This window comes from Triturus cristatus, chromosome 3_1, assembly GCF_964204655.1.
Source record: "Triturus cristatus chromosome 3_1, aTriCri1.1, whole genome shotgun sequence".
In the NCBI taxonomy this organism is placed as follows: Eukaryota; Metazoa; Chordata; class Amphibia; order Caudata; family Salamandridae; genus Triturus; species Triturus cristatus.
Genome location: NC_140583.1, coordinates 1,099,231,678 through 1,099,255,306, shown reverse-complemented (window position 1 = coordinate 1,099,255,306; position 23,629 = coordinate 1,099,231,678). Strand labels below are relative to the sequence as shown.

General features: G+C 43.0%; 1 long non-coding RNA gene across 2 annotated transcripts in view; it reads left to right on the top strand.

Moving 5' to 3' along the window:
- LOC146861586 (uncharacterized) overlaps positions 1-23,629 on the top strand; it is a 735,453-nt gene that overhangs the window by 470,679 nt on the left and 241,145 nt on the right. For both annotated transcript variants that reach the window (XR_014979008.1, XR_014979007.1), the window contains exon 2: positions 4,639-4,794. This is a non-coding gene — a long non-coding RNA (uncharacterized LOC146861586). The remainder of the gene's footprint in view (positions 1-4,638; positions 4,795-23,629) is intronic.

The following is a 23,629-nucleotide window of genomic DNA, read 5'->3' as shown; positions in this document are numbered from 1 at the left end:
GTAAACTACATGTGGGTATGGTTTGTGTAGTGTTAAAGAAATGCTGCATCCTTTCGATCCATCTAACATTAATCTAAATTCAGAAGGGCCCTATGGATGAGCTCGCGGAGGGGAGCTTAATTGTCACACTCGCTTTGGATAAGGTACCGTAAATAGCAAAAATTCCCAGCAGACATTGTTCCCAAACTCAGCTGCACACCATTCATTGCCCCTCACATAGTTTGTCAAAGGATCCTCCCAATTGCCTTACCTACGGTCATGCAGGGCTCTATATGTGTTGCTGGCTGGATGGAGAGCCCATGTTTATGAAGCTGCTCTGACCACTGCCACCCACTGGGCAGGCTGCGTGCCCCATTGCCTGTCGGAAATTGATGTCCCCAGTAGATGTATTAATTACACATGTATTTGTTTCTATCTTTTAGTTCGGGGGGCGCATATCATTTGGTGTGCTGAGTGCCCCTTTCAGTAAGTGACCCACAGTGTTTACCAGCACCAATAACCACCTCTCTGAACTTTCATACTCTCTACTCTTCCTCACCCTGGCTAATCCTAATAATTGTCAGAATGAGTGTCTGCATGTTACCCCTTAGGGCAGTGCAACCCCTGCTTACAGTTTTTAGTTTAAGAGTGTTCTTTTTTGAGGGTATTTTATTTTCCAGTCCATAGAAATCACTCTGGTGTGCTCTTGCGCTTAACAAATGCAGCAGTACATCATATCATCATATCATATCCTTCAAACTCTAGGTGGACCTCATCTGCCAATTATCCACTCAAATTTAAATTTTTCCCAACTCACCCTTCGGTAAGTCATCCAGTTTATTTAACAGTATCAATGACTCACCCTACAGCACCCCCCACTCCTTTCTGAGCTTTTACACTCTCTACTCTGGCCTCAACCTGACACACCATAAACATTTACAGAATGAGCATCTGCTTGGCACCCCTTCTTCATATGGCAACGGTTATGCTCCCCAAACTGCTCCCAGTTCAGAAATATTCCTAACCACCTTATGTTGACCTTGTCCTGGCCAAATACTCCTCTTTCCTGATGCTTCTCTCCTGTCTTCATTCTCACCTGCACCTATTCTCTGGCCTGTGCAAACCCTCGTACCTGCACCTTGAATATCCATAAATCAATCTTGCATTTCACGAAGATCTAACCAAGATATTCTTTCACTCTCCCGCTTCCCCATCCTTCACTTCACCAGTTCTCGAGTCAACGTAATTGTGAGGTCTTTTCTCTGAGACCTACCGCAGTTGTCCACTGGGCTTGGGAGACTACAAGTAGTCCTAGAGTACTCTCAACTCTCCATAGCTTGCTTGGGTGAGCAGTCTTGACTAACTGAAGAAAGAGGTAGTAGGTTTGGAAGTCGGATACAGTATAACACAGTTGAATATTACAAACGTAAAGCCCATCCTGTCCAATTACTTCTAAAATAACAGAAATGCAGGTAATTAGATAATCACCGCAATCAACCGTTGATCACCATAATCAACCAAAAGTTTCCTGTATCATCTGTGGCTGAGATGGGATCACAATTATTCTAGTTCTTACATGGTTAAAAGTTTTAGCCTATTGAGAGTAAGCGGCTCATTACGATGTCGGGCCGAATCACTTACGCCTGACACCGACTCGGTCATGGGACCGACCGACACCCGATCAGCGGTCTCAACCGAACTATTAGGATGCAACCAAACACTGTTCAGTCACATTTCTATATTTCAGCATGGGAGCATGCATTACAGCCATAGACTGTCCATAATGCATGCTCCCATAGTGAAATGAGTGGTGCAGTCCATCCCTGCAACCCATGGCAGGCACCTCAAGGTGCCGCCACAAGGTGCATGAATCAACAGGAGGGCACCAAAGGTGCCCCCTCGGCCTCCCTTACACGCTTTCCGACATGGTTTCCATGTCGGACAGACTGGCATGGAAACCATGTCGGAAAGTGTGCATTGTAATCTCAAGGGCAGAAAGAGCAGCCCTTGAGATTACAGGACGCATTTCGACTGGCGGACAGGTTCTCTCAGCCCATCGGACCAAAATGGAATGACCGGCCAGTTTCCTTTCCGATCACTGCCATCAAAATGAAAGGAAAGGAAACCGACTGGCTCATTTAGATGCGGCCCTTTCGGGCCGGGATCGTAATCGGCACCTTAGTGTCTATTGGCAAAGCTATCCACTGGTGAAGGATCTGAAAAACCACTGTAATCTTTAGATCCCTCTGGCTTTGCAATACTTCCAATAGATTTCAGTTTAAAACTAATAAGTGCAGAAAGGTATCAAACAGAAATTTGCACAGCATATTATACAAAAAACAAACTTGATTTTTTATAGAGTTCAATGTTGTGTTGATTCAGTGCTCTCCTTAAGACCCTTGTACAAACACTGTTGATGTTCTCACATGAATGTGTTATCAAAATTATTGGAGGAACCACATGAAAGTGATTTTGAAATAAATTTGCTTTATTATGGATGTTTATAATAAAAAAATCAGTTGTCATCTAATGTACATTTTTATTCATCCAATTGATATAATGTACGTGAGTTTCCTTTCATCCAATTTGAACTTCTCTCGAATAATCAGTGAAACTGAGGAGTGTTTCGTGATTCTCAGTCTCTTTCACTGGCTCTAATCTTTTTTTTCTGATACATGTATTTCTAATGGCTGGTATCTTTTTGCCCTTTTTCTTTAGTCCAGGAATAAATTAAGGTAATGCAGTTGATCTAAGCCTATCCCGCAACACATGTGCCAAATCCACAACCCAAAAAGGAACTAGGGTTCTCAAACATAAACAGGTGAAAGGACATTTACTGGTTGTCAAAGGGAAGCTGTACTGCATCTCGATACAATGGGATTCCTGGTATATAATGGCCTCATGGCTCTTGAACTGCAACGGGAATTGCCAGCAAAAGTTCAGCCGACCAGTTGAGACACCAGGGGCCGATGGCTTTTGCATGCACAAATGGGTTTCAGGCCCGTTTGCGCGTGCAAAACTCCTGCGGGCCCTGTACTGACACTATTTTGTGAGTTGCAAATAATTTGCGACTCACAAAATAGTGTTTAGCAACTTGCTATTCGGAAGGGGCATTCCCTTCCTAATAGCGACCCCACAAGCCATGTAAGAATATTTTGCGACCGCAATTGTGGTCGCAAAACACTCGCAGTTTACCACCCTCTTCAAGAGGGTGGTAAAGCACTCGCAAACAGGAAGGGGCCCCCAGGAGACCCCTTACCCTTTGAGAATGCAGGCTCAAACATTTTTTGAGGGCAGTCAGTGGTCCAGGGACCACTGCCTGCCCTTAAAAAATGAAAAGTAAAAAAAATATTTTTAAAATGCATCCCGTTTTCCTTCCAGGAAAACGGGATGCGTTTAAAATATGGAGGTCTGCTGACCCCAACAGGCCACCATCCCTGCGAGTGCCCGCCATTCCCAATGGGGTCGCAAATTGCACAGGCCTCATTAATATTTATGAGGCATGCAATTTGCGACCCCATTGGGAATCGCTAACAGTGTCTCAGACACTGCTGTACATTGTAAATTGCGACTCGCATATTGCGAGTCGCAATTTGTCGCAATTTGCGATTCGCAATTTCCAATGGTCGTACATCTGGCCCCAGACCTTTCCTAAATTGAGTCGAGGTGCCAAGGGGTCCCTAGATATCGAATGACACCTCATAGTTGACATCTATGTCCTATAAGAATTTTATGGGCCATATCCATGAACTGACCACTCACAGTCAAGAATGTTGGCATCTGAGGCACCCATGTGGTAGGTTGGGATGCACAGGGAACAGGGGGGCATTAGTGTCAGTGGTATTATCTCCTCCTCCTTTGTGTCCTCCCACCTTTTACTGGCAACACTTAAATCTATTTCTTTTTCCCCCTCCGAATAGATGCTTTCCATTTTCATGTAGCCCGCTGGTTCTGTCATCCAAATATTGGGTGGACCTACACTCCCTACTTCTCAGCCCTGCCAAGGTTGAAAATGCCCTCTGGTGATGATCTTTGTTTCTCTGGGGTGGTATTTAACACGTCTTTCTCTTGGTTTCATTTTCAGATTTTAGCATCTCTTCAGGGGATCTTAGGATCCCTGAAATTAATCTTTTGATGCATGGAATACATCTTTAGAACTCTGGAGGTGATCTGTTGAATTATTGAGGGAATTTTCTGATCTCCAGATGTGATATCCGAATCTTTCTAAATGATGTTTGCATCTTTGAAGTTGATATGTGAATATTTGAATTGATTTTTCAGTCACAAGGGGGTGGACTTTGTTTCTCGCAGATAGTATATGTTTACCATGAGTTATTATTTGAGTTTGAGAATTTTGTTTTGTGTTCTTTGGAGTTGTACTTAGTTTCCCTAGAGGGCATATGTGAGTTTCTGAATGCAAATGTATTATGCATGATTGTGATCCTTCTTGAGAGGACTTCTGTAGGTGATTTCTGAAGTCGATTTTTGTATCTATGGAAATTATGTCTTTCCTTTGACTTTGAAGTGATCCTGTAATTTGAGGTGATTTTCTTTGGTCAGTTGGTGACACAATCTCTCCTCTCACTGTTATTGCACAATTCTGCAAAGCTCCCACGAGAAAGTGCTGGAGGTTAATGGCCATCTTTTCTTCTCTTTCAGGTGATTGTGCAGGGGCATGAATGTCTGAGATGGCAACATCAGTTCCTGTGAGTGCGCGTGAAAAGAAAGAAGTAAAAGGGAGTGGTCTGGAAGACTATGACTTCATTGACACTGGAAAGAAGGTGTCCCACTTATCTGCAGCATCATCACGAGGAGGTACAGTGAAACATGCAAGGTGGAAATGAACTTTTCATTAGATGTTTCAAATTCCTTTAAAACACTGGTATCATCTCAAACAATCAGTTTTTATCTGAATTTCAGTTTTCAGAAGTGAATAAAGTGTAAATGATAAATTCCCAGGCCCTTTCTGTGTGTTCTGCCACACCTAATCACACCAGCAAAATTACATACTGCATGTTTTAACATAGCAACTTCAGCGAAAGAAAAGTAAACAATTGTCAAACTTTTTCCTCACAGATGTGCCCTACTAATGGTTTTGTCAGTTATAGAAATTCCATTTGAGAAATCCTTGTTCTGGGTACAAGCTTGTTCTGGGCATCAAAAGGTGTCGATTTTCAAGGAGGTATCTCTATACGTTTTGTACTTGAATGTGTTGGGTTATGCTGGAACATACATCTGAGTAGTCATTAGGGATATTCAGGTAGGTCCCCGAGGGCTTCTTTGAAATCCATTCTATTTTAATCCACAGGCTTCACAAGGATGGCCTACATGCTAAGGTGCTACATTGGACTAGGGAATTCCTTGCTAATCGAACGCAACAAGTCTGCTTGGATCTTTTTAGGTCACAACTGATGCAAATAAGCAAGGGAGTGCCCCAGGGCTCGTTCCTGAGCCCAACTCTGGTTAACATCTATGTAGCGCCACTTGCCCAAATTGTAAGAGCTTGCGGTGTGGAGATCGTGTTGTATGCAGACGATACTCAACTCATTATTTTCACTGGCCACGACCCAGATAAGGGGAAAAGCAAAATTGCAAATTGCATGAGGGATGTTGCTGTTTGGATGAATAACAAGTGTCTTTAAGTAAACAGGGATAAGACAGAGATCATGCTAATTGGCAAAGCGACCAAGTTATGGTCAGCTGACTGGTGGCTCTCAGAACTTGGCCCTGCCCCTTCACCTAAGTAGGTAGTGAAAAATCTTGGAGTGAAATTAGACTTACCACTTTCAGTGAAAGACCACTTGTGGCGCCTGCTTTGCCACCATCAGGCTCCTAAAAATGCAGTCTTTTGGCTTCCAGACTCCACCAGGAAGACTCCAGTCCAGGCTCTCATCACCAGCCACCTGGACTATGGGAATGCTCTGTTGACATCAGCAAATGACTCCTTGCTATCCAAGCTGCAGGTGGTCCAGCAAACTGCCACACGGCTAATCTGCAGTCTCCCCTCTCGATCGCCCTCTTCCTGTATTCTCAGGAAGCTTCACTGGCTGATGAATAGAAAGCGGATAATTTTTAATCTATGCTGTCTGACACACAAGGCACTCCACTAGTCCTGCCCAGCATATTTGTTTACTCGACTAAAACCATACCTGCCTCCCAGATGTCTAAGGTCTTCAGATAAGGCACTTCTGAAGATCCCATGCATACGCACCTCCAGACATGGGGGCAGATCTTTCTCTTATACAGCCCCTTATTATTGGAACAAACTTCTTTTTAGTCTCCGCTCCTGCAGAGACTTCACTTTCTTTAAGAAGGGGTCTAAGAGTTAGTTGTTTTAAAATGTTTTATCCTCATTTCGAGCAGTGCAGCGCCAGATACTCCTCCGGGAGTGAGTCGTGGGCTATACCAAATGTCAAATAAACAAGCATTGGCATAACCAATAGGTCTCGCCTTTGGGACCTTATAAGTGTTTAGCCATGCAACAGTTGGTGTTGTTGCACCAAGGGTATTGTGCTGCATAACTAAATACTTATAAGGGCCCAAAGGCGAGACCTATTGGCTATGCCAATGCTTGTTTTACTTACCCGACAACTTTGATTGAAACAAAGACCGACCTCGTGTAGAACAGCAGATGGGCTATACTGGAGGGGGTGTGGCCAGGAAGGAGAAGTTCTATATGTCTAGTGGACATGCCCATGGCTAGCAATTTTTTCAAAGTGATCCTCAGCCACACTAAGAGTGTGGTAGGATATCCATTACAGCCTAACCGCATGACTAGGTAAACGGAAATCACGAACATGCTGAAAACATACTGGGGATTAAAAACTAAAATGCTTTTGGCTGTGTAATAGCTCCTAGCACTGAAATGGAAGCCCCTGGTCATTATAATGCAAGAATGGGCAGGAAGGCTATGGACGTTGCTGTCCATGGAAAAGCTGACTTGGGACTTATCGAGATCGAACATACATATGCCAGTCAGTGGCATGATATGGTAACATACCTAATGGACAAGAGGTTCATTAATGGCTGTCCTAGATCACTTGGACTAACTAGTAGATGGGAGAAGGTGTATGCGTGTTGTGAGCCCAGTGTTTTAACAGCGAAACATGATGTGTTATCGTAACCGTGGTGGAAAGTACACAGGGAAAGTTGAACTGTTTGCGCAATCTCCGGGAAGGAGGTGGGAGGTGGGACCGTAGGGTGTTTTCTCTTCCTTCTTAGGTCTTTCCTTGTTTGTGTAAATGTGTGTTAAGCTCACTCATGTCTAGCTGCAGAGGTTTGGTAAGCTCAATGTTTGAGTGTTTCGGAGTTTGGAAATTTAATACAATATTGTTGGAAAAAAATAAAAAAATTAAACTCAGGTCATCAATCGATGCAGGTAATGGTGGGAGGCCTCAGTGCAGGTATTTGCATCTCCTGAGTCTTGGCAGAGATACACGGCGACCCAAAGAATTTTGATGCAAAAAGCAACCACAAGATAGCGCCCATAGGGGGCTTCATGCAAATACCCCAAGAGTCCTTATGGCGAGGCCCCCGGAACAAAAGCGTACTGCGCCTTGTTATTCCGAAGGGCAGTTGGAAGCCTGAGCAATTGGGGGCATGCCTGATAACGCCCCTCTCTGTACAGGGGCTCTTTTCCTAGGCTGTGGGGTGCAGATGTGGAGTGAACCCCCAAAAGGTTCAGCACTGGAATGGATGTTGTGTATTCCTGGTCCTTATTGGCTAATCAGGCAGGCAGCCAACTTAGGTCAGATGCTGCCTTCCCTTGGATCCCCCCAAAGTTACGCTGAAGTGTGACTCGGAGCCTGCCGGCCCTGCTTTAAAAGTGATTGCTGTTGCGAGCTCCATTGGGTGGGGATAATCTTTAAATATGAGAGGCACCTTGAGAGCAGGTATCGCGGGAGGCGGGTGACAGCAGAGCATGTGTAAATAACAAGCCACTTTTGACGTCAATTCATGACATCCACTTTTCTGTTCGTTAAGCAATTCTGCCTCCTAGGAAGTTACGCTGCTCATGAATATTGAACAGCAGCTCCAATTCAGTTTAAACCCAGCATTTGTGAGAGCGCACATAGTGCCGTCTGTGTTTTGTAGAGCTGATGTGGCAGCTCTCAGAGGCACTTGTGTTCAGGGAGCTGCGCTGTAATCTGAGACTTGCCAGTCTGCTGAAAGGGCGAGTCACTTCTGTGACACACTCCCCCTTTATACGTGGTTAGAAAAATAAGTGGCGGCAAAAGTGAAAACGTTTCCCTTGCGGGAGCGAGCAGCACCAGGAACGATAATTGCTAACACATGGCGCCAAAGCTCGCTCCCGCAAGGGAATTGCCAAACGTGCACGCGTTGCCATTGAAAGCAATGCAACGCGTGCACGTTTTTGGGGACAAAAGCGGATCGATTCCAAGAAGTCCCCCCATGCAGCGCATGCGCGCTGAGTAGGCAAGACCTAAAAATAAGCAGGCCAGAAGATACGCAACAACTAGGCATGTCAACAAACATTCCCCATGGAAAGTCTCCCTAAGGAAAACCCACAATTGCAGAATGGATCTGCACCAAAATGCGTTGAAAAGTCAAGTAATTGGTGAAGGTGAGCTACATAAAAAGACACATATGATACAACAAGAAGGAAGTGCATGCCAGGAAATAAGTGCTAGAAGGGCAGAGGCTCAGAATGTAGATGTCACTCAAAATGACCTGGGATGATATAGTGGTGGTGAGCTGGTATGAGATGGAGCAGAGGGGCAAGAGATTGGCTATGGGGGCGGGGCTAAGTCAAGTAATGTCTTAAAAACAAGGATGAGGAATTGTACTTGTGGCATAATGAGAACCAGCCAGTGTGTCCCTGAAGATGAGCAGGGTATGAAGAGGTTAAAATGTGTCCTGATGGTGAATTTGAAGACATTTTTTAGGTGGGTGGCTAACTAAAGGGAGGGTGTTACAACAATCCTATTTTTCGCAGAATAAAATATGAGGTGATGAAAGTGGAGAGATGCATGTGACTCAATGGTTTCGGAGATTTGTGGTGATGGAGGAGAAGGTACCTTTGATGTCAATTGTAAAGAAGTACTAGGAAAACCCAATGGAATGCATTATGTTGCCATAGATGGCAGTGAGAGATACATGGGAAGAGGACCGAAAATAGAGATTAGTGGTAGGGTGAATACCAAATATGGATTTCAGAATATTATGTGAATTATAATTTAATTAATAATTTATATTTTAGTAGTGGTAGTTGGTTTTGTTGGCAACAGGGTGAGACGTTATTTAAATTTAAATAGTTTTTGTTATTTCATTTTGTATGTTATTTAAAAATTGATTGTTAATTTACTACATAAATGTTTAATTGATAATTTATTAAGTGAATATATTTTTATATCTAATAGTTGTTAATTTTTGATAAATGTATTTAATGTTAACATTTGTAAAATGTTTTTTATATTTATAATTATTGTATTTTATTTGCTTTAAGTACGTTTTTCGGTTTGTGTTTTAATAATGTTATGCTGTTAGGTGTAGGTGTTGAAAGGTTTTTAAAATATGATTTTGAGTTGGAATGGTATATGTAACCCCTCCGAAGTCCAACACTTTCCATTATGTTGCTTAGACTAAAATGGAAATAGTCAATCTAATCCCTCCGAAGTGCAAAAACCTTCTCTACTATTGCTTAGGCATGAGTGGGAATTATAAATCTAACCCCTCCAAAATCCAGTACCTTCCCTACTGTTGCTTTGGCGGGAGTTAGAAAAGTAAATATAACCCCTCCGAAGCCCAACGCTATTCCTACAATTGGTTAGACTGTAGTGGGAAAAGTATATGTAAGTTCTCCAAAGTCAATCAATTTCCATAGTATTGTGCACATTGAAGGGGTATTGATAAATCTAATGCATTCAAGTTGTTATACTTTTCTTATTTTAATATAATAATATCAATTATCTTTCCTATGGATGTTTTTTTATTTGCTCAATATTTTGTTTTTAAAATGTTTTTATTGTTTTTTAACAAAATGTAGTTTTTAATTGAAATTATTTTTTCCTTTCATTTTTTTAATTGAATTATTTGTTTAATGTTTTACTATTTTTTAAATGCAATTTTCTGTTACTGTTAACGTTAGTTGTGTGTTTTTTCATTGTTAAATATTGATTGATTTTATTGATACATGTTTATTTATATAAGCCAGTGCGAGTTTTCCACAGTGTCTGTTAGTAAGAAAAAATAAATTAGAAATTAAATAAAAGATTCACTTACTATCTGCCACTGCCCTCAGTGCTCCTCCATCTCGTTGTCACTGGCTTCACCAGTACAGACTCCCAGAGCCTCAGCCAACTCCCCTATTCCAATCAAGGCGCTGCTCTCATGCTGCACAGGCAGAATGACAGAAGCAACAGGATTGGCTGGAGTGGACTGGCTAAATTCTCACTGAGGCACTGGGGGCCCCTTCTTGCTCTCCACAAGGCTGTCTTAGACAGTCGGTGGAGAGGTTTGCACTGCGCATGTCAGGCTGGCCGTTGCAAGATAGCCGGCCAAAGTGACAAATGCAGTGTAAACTAGTGGAGTGAGCACCACTCTCCTGCTGCCAGTCAGTAGTGGCCCTGACCCTAAACACAGCTCGGGCTGGGCTGAAAGAAGAATACAATGGAAATAAATTAATTTTATTACCATTTTATTTTTCACCTTTTGCATTGCTGGCAGCAGGGGACCGACGCTGCCCTGCCCTATTGAGGGGCGACCACTGGTTGAATACACCTTCCAAACATCTTTGTAACTTAAGCAATGCAGGGGTTATGGTTATTCATGCAAGTAATTTACGAATTGTAGCATATTCACATTTTGTGGGCTTCTACTTATGCCAAACTTACATGTTACTGAAAATACACAGAAATGTATGTATGGATCTACGAAAGTTTGCATGTAACTATTTTGGTCACTGTACTTGTGTTTAATTTTATTATTATGTGTATTGCAACTACGTTGGATTGCAGAAATCACAGATTTTGATGTACATTGCATTTATTAAAAATTTTCTCTGCCAACGATATCTTGTTTGTATGTTGCCACTTGCTAAAATCAAATTTGAATTTTTAGATTGCTGATGTGCATTACCCTACTTTTCCCCCAAATACACTGGTTCCATTTAGGTGTAAGTTATCCCTTGAGTGAAACAGGTGGGTTAAAAAGTTTAGCTGAGTCGCCTGAATACCATTTTATTGAGCAAATACACAGAAATTATGTTGGTTGTCCTTCACTTCTCTGACACTTCCTCTTTTTAGGTCTTGCTTAACACAGCATACGCGCAGTCTGTTGTAGTCATGATGTTATTTTACAATGGGCTAGATCTCAGCTACTGCTTACCATTTGTTGGCTTTATTATTGTCCTTTTTAGGTCGAGCCTAGCAGCAGTGCGCATGCGCTGCTCACTCTGCAAGAATGCTGTAGTAGAGTATAGAAGAGAAGTCGCGCCGACTCTCCTCTCACATTTTTCATTTGCTTGTGTCATTGACTTTTGTAAATGCTGCCTTCGGATTCGTTAATAGGCTTCGTAGTCCCTCCTTAGTACCGCCTTGGCGACTGACTCTTTTACTTCGGTTGTTACATGGGACCTGTTATTTAGTCTGTAAGCACTATTTACTTTATTGAGTTTCTCTTACTGCAGGCTGGACATGCGCCACTTCAGCTGAAACCACTTGTGGTTTTTTTAAGCAGCAGGCCTGCCCCGTAAAACGGGCACCTGCTTTCAATCACTTTAAGCCAGCATTTCAACCCCCCCAAGTAAAATTGATTTAGAAATGATTTGCGAAAGTCATGTGAATTCCAGGTAGCACATAATCCTGTGCAAATAAAGCTGGCAACAGCACATCTGTGTTACATGTCATCTGTACTAAAGCCACCTCACGGGTTGGTTTCAAAAGCCTGTTTTATTAACAACACCAACACCACCAATACCACCACCGTCGATACCACCACCAACACCACCACCACTGCCAATACTACCACCTTTACCACAACCATCAACACCACAATCACCAATACCACCACCAACACCACCACCATCAACACCACCAATACCACTACCACCATCACCACCAATACCACCACCACCAATACCACCACCACCAATACCACCAATACAAACACCAATACCAACACCATCAATACCACCACCAACACCACCACCTATACCACCACCAAAACCACCTCCACCAGGACCACCACCACCAATATCACAACCAACACCACCACCACCAATACCACCACCAATACCAACACCGCCAATGCCGCCACCAATACCACCACCGCCAATAACAATACCAATACCACCACCAATGCCACCACCACCAATACCACCACCAACACCATCACCATCAACACCACCAATACCACTACCACCACCACTATCAATAACATCACCACCAATAACACCACCACCAATACAACCACCAATACCACCACCACCACCAATACCACCAACCACCATCAATACAACCACCAACATCACCACTAATACCTATACCACTAATGCCACCACCACCACCAATACCATCACCACCAATACCACCACCACCAACAACACCACCACCAATATCACCACTAATACCAATACCACCGCCAATGCCAATACCACCACCAATACCACCACCACCAATACCACCACCACCAATACCACCACCACCAATACCACCAACACCACCAATACCACCAACATCAATACCACCACCAATACCACCACCGATACTACCAACACCACCACCAATACCACCACCACCAATACCACCACCACCACAAATATCAACACCACCAATACCATCACCACCACCAATACCACCACAACCAATACCACCACCACCAATACCACCACCACACCAATACCACAACCACCACCAATACCACCACCACCACAAATATCAACACCACCAATACCATCACCACCACCAATACCACCACAACCAATACCACCACCACCAATACCACCACCACACCAATACCACAACCACCATCACCGATACCACCACCAATACCACCACCAATACCACCAACACCACCACCAATACCACCACCACCAATACCACCAACACCACCACCAATACCACCACCACCAATACCACCACAACCACCAATACCACCACTAATACCAACACCACCAATACCACCACCACCAATACCAATACTACCACCACAAATCCAATACCACCACCACCAATACCAATACCAACACCAATACCAAATCACCACCAATACCACCACTGAATACCTATACCCCCACCAATATCAATACCACCACCACCAATACCACCACCACCACTAATACCATCATCACCAATTCCACCACGACCAATACCACCACCACCAATACCACCACAACCAATACCACCACCGCCACCAATACCACCACCACCACCAATACCAGTGGTTCCCAAACTTTTTTGACACGCGGCTCGCTTGACATAATTGGTGGTTGGCCGTGGCTCCCCATCATGTAAATTGTTTTCAGGGAGGGGTGATGTAAGCTTGACCACAGGCGCTGAAATTAACAGTGATTAAGAAGGAGATGTAATAAATGGAAAATATTATGTCACATGGCTACTTTTGGTATGGAGGCTTACTGGTGATGTGGGAAAACACATGCCGTTGACGTGAATTGTAAGGTAGACAAATGTGTACTTAGGGGAAGAAGAGATAAGTGAAATGAAGAAAATCTGCAGTACTGACCTCGTGGTAGGTTTTCTGAGATAACTGTGTGACATTAACAGAGACTAGCAACTTTCTTCAGTAAACCTTTCAGTGCACGAGTCAAGATTAGGAGACCTACTTACTCTTTCCTTTACTACTGAGGTCTCTGTGCAGCTCAAGACTCTGTCACCACTAGTACTCTTTGGTTTTTTTTTATAGCAAGATTACATTCTATTTTTGTTTAGACAGCACAGTTCTGTTCAACCAAGAGAATGTGGTGTGCAGATTTGCAAAATGATTTATTTTAACCTGTGGCTTCTGTTTCAGTACCGGCAGCAGGGAATCTATACAAATGTTACTGACATTTCTTTTTAGGGCATTCCACGATATTCGCGGATATGTTGTCAATGCAGGTTTTAAAAGCATAGTAGTGCCACCTGATGCCAAGGAGTACCACCTTTTCCTCTCACCCTGCATATTTTTTGCACATTTTGTGTAAACACTGAAAGCACTGAAATGGTTAACCCACTGTGACTACTACCACAATCAATAGCCCATGATCAAGAAACAGCCTTTCCTATTTTACGGTGTGCAAAGTGTGCGCTTTGTTATTGTCATGGAAAGGCTCATTCTTGGAAGGGAGATATTTCACAGTGAATCTGTGGCTGTGCTATGTAAGAAATCAGTCCTGTTTAACGAATGAAGTAATTTTGGCAGGACATTTCTTGTTTAGATCAAACATTCACTAATTGTGAACAGTGAAATCACCAGCTCTGTGCGTTCCCCTCCAAACGGACTCATGCAGATTCATGTGTAAGACATAGGAATACACTGGTATAGCAGCATGAACAAAATATAACCATAATATTAATATTCATTGTATTTCACTCTACTCCTTGCTAAGCAAGTCATCAAATGATTCTGTATCCTTTACTAAGAAGTTCAGATCCTATGTAGTGTGCTGCACAGGACTGTAGCTTTTTACTGAATATCAGCACCAATAAGTGAAACATTGCTAATGTAATCAATTTTGATTATTCTTCACTGGTGGCTCTTCCTGTTAATGCCACAACACATGATGTCTTCTCCATCACAGCTGTGGAAATGCATACATTCTCCTACCTAGCGTGTCCTCATTCACGATGCCCTGCAAACCTCCTGACTGACTTATAATAAACTCCATTACCATGAGCTGCAGTAGTTTGGTGCTGTGCATTAGAACTGTGTCCGGTTAGATAAGAGGCATCATATTTCATAATATTAATTGCTACTTTGAACTTTCTTATTAATTTCCTCGCAGGTAGAAGTGGGTAAATTGGACTGCAGCAGGAGATATTTGTTCTGACTTAACATGCAGCCAGTTGCACGTGACGCTCAAGACGTCACAGCATCCATCTGGCATTCGATTCAAATAAAGCACTGTATTTGTATAACCGTGGCACCAGGCTGTAATAAACAAGATTTGAGTATTATAGCGGCAGCCCATCATTCAATAGTTTTTCAACTACTCCGAAATTACTTGGAAAAATCCATGTGCTTAGATTAACCTATTTCAATAGATGTGAGGGTGTTTTCAAACATGCGCGTGCCACTGCATTTCAATGCTTTGTTTTACAGTACGCACAGCGTGGTGAACATTTTGAAAGAATGGAACACAAGCAGTTTGGATTCTTAACATTTGAAAATAAGGCAAGTCAACTGAGAACATGGTATTTTCAGTGGAACGAAAGATTACAAAGCACATTGCACAGTTCGCCAGAAATCTCAAACACCCCCCAAAAAATTTCCAGAAACACTCTCAGCTGGTCGTAATTTGACCTCTTCACTTCACAAGATCATGCTTACCCGTTTTTCCGATAATAAGAGTGGCTGACAGCAGCAATCACCCTCGCTCGGCAGCACTGTCCTGATTGTGCCCCGCCCCACCCAAGCGCACACGCTCATTATTTAATCGTCACACGTCAAGCGCTGGTTCAAACCATTCCAGACGCTGACCGGTGCGACTTCTGTAACTCCCCCACATGACATTCCCATGTGGTTACTCGGGGCCTCCAAATGCACATTACAAAAAAGGTAAGTGCATGTCTTTATAATGGAGCTGTATTAAGCAAAAAAGACTCGCAGGGTAAACAAATGCAAGGCAGTCGGCATCACCAATAAAACCATCAGGTTAGTTAAAGTTACAGCACTAGAGCAGAACCTTTCCCACGTTCCCAAGAAGTGCGCGGTGCCCCTGGTGAGTTCTGATGGCGCACCGGGGTGCCGCGGCGCACAGTTTGGGAACTACTGACCAATACCACCACCAATACCACCATCACTACCAATACCACAACCAATACCACCACCACCAATACCACCACCTAATCCTCTGCTAATGGGCTGAAGCTGACAACAGCACATCTGTGTTACATGTCATCTGTACTAAAGCCACCTCACGGGTTGATTTCAAAAGCCTGTTTTATCAACAACACCACCAATACCACCACCACCAATACCACCACCATCAATACCACCACCACCAATACCACCACCACCACTGCCAATACTACCACCAATACCACAACCAGCAATACCACCACCAACACCGCCACCATCATCACCACCAATACCACTACCACCACCACGACCAATACCATCACCACCACCAATACCAATACCACTACCACCAATTCCTCCATCAATACCAACACCATCACTACCACCAACACCACCACCTATACCACCACCAATACTACCTCCACCAGTACCACCACCACCAATACCACCACCACCACCAATACCACCACCACCAATACCAAAACCACCAACACCCCCACCAATACCACCACCGCCAATGCCACTGCCACCACCACCACCTCCAATAACACCACCACCACCAATGCCACCACCACCAATACCACCACCACCAATACCACCACCACCAAAACAACCACCAATACCATCACCACCACCAATACCACCACCATCAATACCACCACCTCCACCACCAACATCCCCACTAATACCTATACCACCAATGCCTCCACCAATTCCACCACCACCAACACCACCACCACCACCAATACCACCACCATCAATACCGCCACCAATACCAATACCACTGCCAATATCACCACCAATACCACCACTACCAATACCACCACCACCAATACCACCACCAATACCACCACCAATACCACCACCAATACCACCACCACCAATACCACCAACATCAATGCCACCAGCAATACCACCACCAATACCACCAACACCACCACCAATACCACCACCAATACCACCACCACCAATATCAACACCACCAATACCACTACCACCAATTCCTTCACCAATACCAACACCATCACTACCACCAACACCACCACCTATACCACCACCAATACTACCTCCACCAGTACCACCACCACCAATACCACAACCACCACCAATACCACAACCACCACCACCACCAATACCACCACCGCCAATGCCACCGCCACCACCAGCACCTCCAATAACACCATCACCACCAATGCCACCACCACCAATACCACCACCACCAATACCATCACCGCCAAAACAACCATCAATACCATCACCACCACCAATACCACCACCACCAATACCACCACCTCCACCACCAACATCCCCACTAATACCTATACCACCAATGCCTCCACCAATTCCACCACCACCAACACCACCAATACCACCACCATCAATACCGCCACCAATACCAACACCACTGCCAATATCACCACCAATACCACCACTCCCAATACCACCACCAAAACCACCACCAATACCACCACCACCACTACCACCACCACCAATACCACCACCACCAATACCACTACCACCAATACCACCGCCACCACCAGTACCAATACCACCACCACCACCACCACCAATTCCACCACCAATACATTTTCCAGTCTATTCCACTCCACTGTATCCCACTCCACTCCATGCCACCCACTATATGCTATTCCACTGTAAGCAACTACACTCTACCCCACTAAACTCTACACTATTCAGCTCTACACATCTCCACTGTATGCCACTCCATTGTGTGCCAATCCACTCCGCGCCACTCCATTCTATGCCACTTCATTGTACGGTTTTCCAGTCTACACCACTCCACTCAATGTCATTCCACTGTATGTCAATCCACGCTTCTCCACTCTATGATATATCAATGTGCACTGTTCTTGTGTACACTGTTCCACTGTATGCCACTCCACTGTATGCCACTGCACTGTACGACACTCAACTGTATGTTATTCTACTGTACGCTACTCCACTGTACGGTATTCCACTGTACACCACTCCAGTATATGCATTCCACTCTACTATACTGTACAACTCTGTAATCCACTCTGCGGCACTCTACTCTAATGCACTCTATGACACTCTACAACATGCCAGTCCAATCCACAGTATGACACACTGCTCCACTCTACAACACTTTGTTATGGACTTCTTCATCTGTGAAGAACAAAGACACTGATTTTGACTTTGACTCCAACACTTTATGCTATGACAGTCTACTCTTCTCCACTTGACTGTACAATACAACACACCATTCCAATGTATGACATTTTACTCAACTCTTCATTATGCCTTTCCACTCTAATGTGCTCCACGCCACTGTACTATACAACACACTACTGTACTATGTGACACTTTAGTCGACTATAAGCCAAGTCACTCCACTTCACACCACTCCACTTTACCCCACCTACTCTACTCCACTCTATAAAACTCCACTGTGTGCTTGTCTCCTCTACACCGCTCCACTCTACTCTATTCCAGTATACAACATTCCACAGTTCCACATTCCACTCTACTCCACTCTACCACACTGCACTTTATGACAGTACGCTCTATGACAATCTTATCCACTCTTCAGTACCACATTCCACTAAATGATGCTCCACTCATTGAGAGTAAACTCTACACTTTGAAACACAGTTTTACTTTTTTTTTTTTAAATGAGAAAAACAAAGGTTAAACCTTTGTTATAGTTGTGAATACTTTATTTATTCATTCTATATATACCACACTTAAACTACACAAGTATTACAAATTCTACAATTATAGTTATGCATTTAATTGATAATTTACACACTGTCTTTACATTACTATAACCTTATTTATTCTTGATCTACAAAGGAATTTTAAACTACACAAAATTCTAAACTATTACTTATACCTTTAATTTACGAATTTACACAACACCTTCAAATTGTTCTAACTTGTGCACTTCCATACACTGTGTATTCAACTCAATAGCCACTCACACTAGATTAACTATAACTCGCTCCTTCTCCATGGAGCGCTTATACCCTTTTCTATTATATCACTTATACCATATAAAACAATAATATTTACATTAACACTTATGACATCACTCATTAAATCGTTTGTGAGAACACAATTCATGGTAATGTGATGCTTGTATATGGGCAGGGGGTGGTGTCGTGGTCCCATGTTACTGGCATTGCCATTCTCATTTGTGCTTGATGGTCTGATCTTGAAATGAATGATTTAAATCCTCCACGCGCTTCATCCCGCCTTATTAGGAAGAAGCGAGGCAATGGGCCAAGGCCGTCGGAGGGTGTCAGAAGAGGTGTGATGAAAGCCGCCTGTAATGGGATGGAAGGATGTGTCCTGAGATCTTTGCGGTACCAGAAAAAAGAAACATTAATACATGGCTTCTGATGAATGACACCCTAACACAGACCCGAAACTGAGTGAAAGAGTTCAAAAGTGTCCATAGTATTTTTTGTTGCTGTGATGTGCAGCTTTCCTGTGCCAGCCGCTACTGAGTTTACACAGATGCGTGAAGTATATTTGACTATTTATACAGTGCACAGCACCAACTCAAAAGTCAGTTGTTTTTATCCCATTCCATTGTACCTATTGTATTGACCCTGGAAGGGTGAACTAGTCGACTAAGCCAGCTTTACAAAGACAGCATACATTCACTTACAAAGTGCAGTCAGATCTTTTGATTAGGCGCAAAACTAGCTGAGCTGCATTTAACCCTACGTAGCATCATACCAGAGAGGTTGAGCCCTATAACTGGGCATGGAAACGGCATGAAAGTTACCTGAGGTAACTGCAGAAAGATCAGGAATACAACGAGAGGGCCATCTATTTTCGATTTTTTCAAAACCATGTTTCAGACACGCAATCCAGTGCTGACATATTGTTCGTCATCTGACATAAAGATCACCACCCTATAGGCAGCAAGTGTTTGGACAACATGATTTTATTTTCTCAATAAACCATGGCTACTTTTTGCTGACATGCAGTAAGACATATCTATAGTGGTCAATGCATCTGAACGACTAATAGGGTTTTGAGTCATTAACATGCCAGGTGTGCTGAACATGTCACAGGCCTTTCCCCAGGACCATCCTTTCAGAAAATCTTCTGATTCACCTGCAGCTGGTCACTTGCCTTCATGGCCGGACTGTCCATTCCAGTCCTCAGGGATTTCCCCAGTAGGCCGCAGGCATGGGGCTGGAGCACAAACAATTGCAAAGCTTCCGGTTATATAACGAATGAAATAATGCCCTTAATGCTGACGATCCAAGGAGCAGTTAATTGCAGTTCTAAGTACTGATCACTCAATCAATATTGAATGGAACTCAAACCTCTCTCTTCAGCTGACAACAGGTCCCCATTGCCATCTTAAGAATGTTTGGATCTCTGGCCATAGGTATTGAGGCCCCCATGTTCAGAACCACTTTGAATTTATGACCCATTTGTAGCAAACTATACATCGTGATGTCAAACAATATTGAATTATATATCACATTTTAAGAAACATGAACACACAAAAATAGCTTTAAACTCAAACTGCCTGGTGTCTTCCATCAAAACAGTACTTAAAAAATCTTGGACAAGCGTTGATAAAGTCATTTTTCCGCTTAGCTCTAAATGTTTTTGTTTCGGAACAAGAAATGTGGAATTAAGGGTCTAACCAGCCTGTTCATCCCACTGTAGGAAAAGGTGCCTTGGTAGATGTTTAGTGAACTAGTTCATAACATTAGAATAAGACATATGTGCATAGCACATGAAATTGTACCTTTATTTTCCGGATGATTTTAATCACAACTTCACAACTTGCATTCTGTCTGCAACAGCGAAAATCAAGGCACTGCTCTGAGGATATTTACCTTTTTACTGGGAGAAATCTTATCGTTTACTCTTTGATGATCTTCCATTGCCTTTTTCCTCCCCTCCTCTTTACTATGTGTACACTTCTGTGGCCAGACAGTTGCCTAAGGCTCTGCTGAGTAAGAGAAATGAGAGGGGCATGGCAACTGAAAAATAACAGATAGCTACAGGCAAGGGTGCAGTAGAGGAAGAAGGAAGGTAGAGACAAAAATGAAATAGAGAGATACGTCTCATAGGGAGAGACTCATTGTAACGAGAGAATGGCGAGTAAGGTAGCCAGAAAGAAAGATTCTGAGGAGTAGAAATAGGACAAAGTAGGTAGCTATTGATAGAGAGATAGGGAGATAGGAAAGGTTCTTGAGTGAGGGAAAGAGAGCTAGAGATAGGGAGAAGAGTGTGTAGAGAGTAAAACTGGTGGTGCTGCCCAGGCAGGAGTGAGGATGAGAGAGGTAAGGCAGAAACAGAAGTGAATTAGAGAGGACGTGGCAGAGAGAAGTACAGGTTGACAGGTAGAGGCTTTAGTGACTGAAGTACACAGGGATGCAAGATGGAGAGACAGCAAAGAGGCAGCCGCAGCCTATGCAGGTAAGAACGGTGTGGGGGAGGGGTATTTTGACAGACGATGATGAGGAAAAATTAATTATTCATTTAATTTTCCCTCGTGGTCGTCTGTCGAATCCTCCCCACAACCCGGCCCCACTGCCCCACCGCTCTTACCTGCACGAGCCGCGGCTGCAAGCAGGATGAGAAGAGGTATAGAAACAGAGGTCAGGTAAAGAGACTTGTGAGGCAAAGCAAAAACCATAAAGAAGTTGTAAGGATAGAAAGAGAGGATGTTTACGAAGAAAAGAGGTGAAGTAGAGAGACAAATATGGAGGAAGAGAAAAAGAAATTAGGCTGATGCAGCGGTAGAGATAGATGTTAAGTATAAAGAGAGTTGAATAGTGGTCAACTGTCAAAGTGCATTAAAAAAAGTATGTGTACTGAGATCCTGAGTGCACTGATGGCGTGGTCAGTGAGTATGGTGGCGGGATCAAAAAGTGTGGCTAAAATCAACAAAATATTCTGTAACAATATTATTGGTCTTACACTTTCAGGTAACTCCATATAAAATAATGCACACCTTAAATGAAAATTTGGATGTCGGTTAAACTAATCAGTTTTACATTATGAATCACTTTTAAAATCAATTTTACATTATGAAACCACTATTGGTTAATGTGATCACTTAACATTTGTGCATGTAACAGAGAACTAAAGAAATTAATTTTGGTTGGTGCAGTGACTTGTAGGATTTTAGTGTTATTAAGTCCCAGACTGTGACAAAAAGCACAGTGAATATGTAAGTTATTATTTTAAGCTTGCATTACACACAGCAAGATGTCAGTGATGTCATCAGTGATGTCACTGACCATGTCATGAGTGATGTAATACGTGAGATCACAAGCAGTGTATTGCGGGGACCTAAGTTATAGTTAGCTCAGGTAACTATAGCTGCTGAATTTGACTGGTTTTGTACGAGTGAAATCTTAGCCTAACTAAAACATCCTTGTAACCTTTGTTTTTTTTCACTGAATTTATACGTTTTTTAATTCTATTTCTTAACTATAACTTCCCTGTAACTGTTGTGTATTGGACAACATGAACTTTGGGTGCTGTGCCTAGACTGATTCCGTGCATCCCTACAGCATATGTTGGACTAGAGACCAGCTAGCTCACAGTGCCAATTTTAGACCCCCTAATCTTACCAGGGAGTGAATGGTTTCTGGCAGCCACTGAACATGACAACACTGACCCCTCAGAGATGATGGAAACAGATCAGAACCTTTCGTTCAGTCAATCGTGCTTATTGGTGCTCATAGAAAATATACAGAATACACAGTAGGATGTTTTCAATATATTTATTGAACCAACGTTATTCTTGTATAGAATAGATGTGCTTCGATAATCAGTAGACAGAAGCAGACGAAAGTGATTACAAGCACCAAAAGAGTCAATAACAGCTATAGCTCTGCCATGGTGCTAAAACAGTGTATAGATGCAGCCATATAAAGACGATAGTAATCAGGCGTACTCCTACTATGCAAAACCCTCCTCTAAGTGTACCTACAGTATGTGTAGGTGTACAGCCAAGAATCTCCCCATGGCACCATCCAACCCCATTACCTGGCAGGAGAGAATGATAGACCCTGTCTTGGTCACGAACTGGACACCCCTCACGAGATGTCAGACCGCTGCGTGGTGAAGTCTTAGCATGCACGGACCCTTGGTGTCAGCTGAAGTGCCTCCTCCGCTAATCTATCGGGATGCTCATTATTTATAATAGAAAGCAGCCTAGCGATGTACTTTGTAGATTAGCAATGTTATGGATAAGTAGATAGCTCTGTTGCCCCGTGGATTAACATAAAATAGCATTTGTACATTGTGCGAAAAGAGGCCTTGTACATGATGTTCGAGGGATCGTGATAATGTTGTGCGAAGATAGATGTGTAAACAAAGTAGTTTCAGGGAAACTAATTCAACATTGTCGTGCATGCAAATATGTGCAAAAGCTCAAGGCAGAAATGTTATTGTGAAAAAGAGGACAATGTAAGAAATTAGCAGCTTCGCTACATAGGCCTGACCCGGGAACATAACATAACCTTTGTTTTTTTCAGTGAGTTTCTAAGTTTTTATATTCTATTTCCTAGCTATACAGTCCCTGTAACTTTTGCTTTTTTCAGTGATTTTCAGCGTTTTTTAAAATTTAAATTTTTAACTGTAATCTATTGAACTTTAATTTCTGTGAAATTCGCATTGTGACAAAATTAATTTTGCCCTG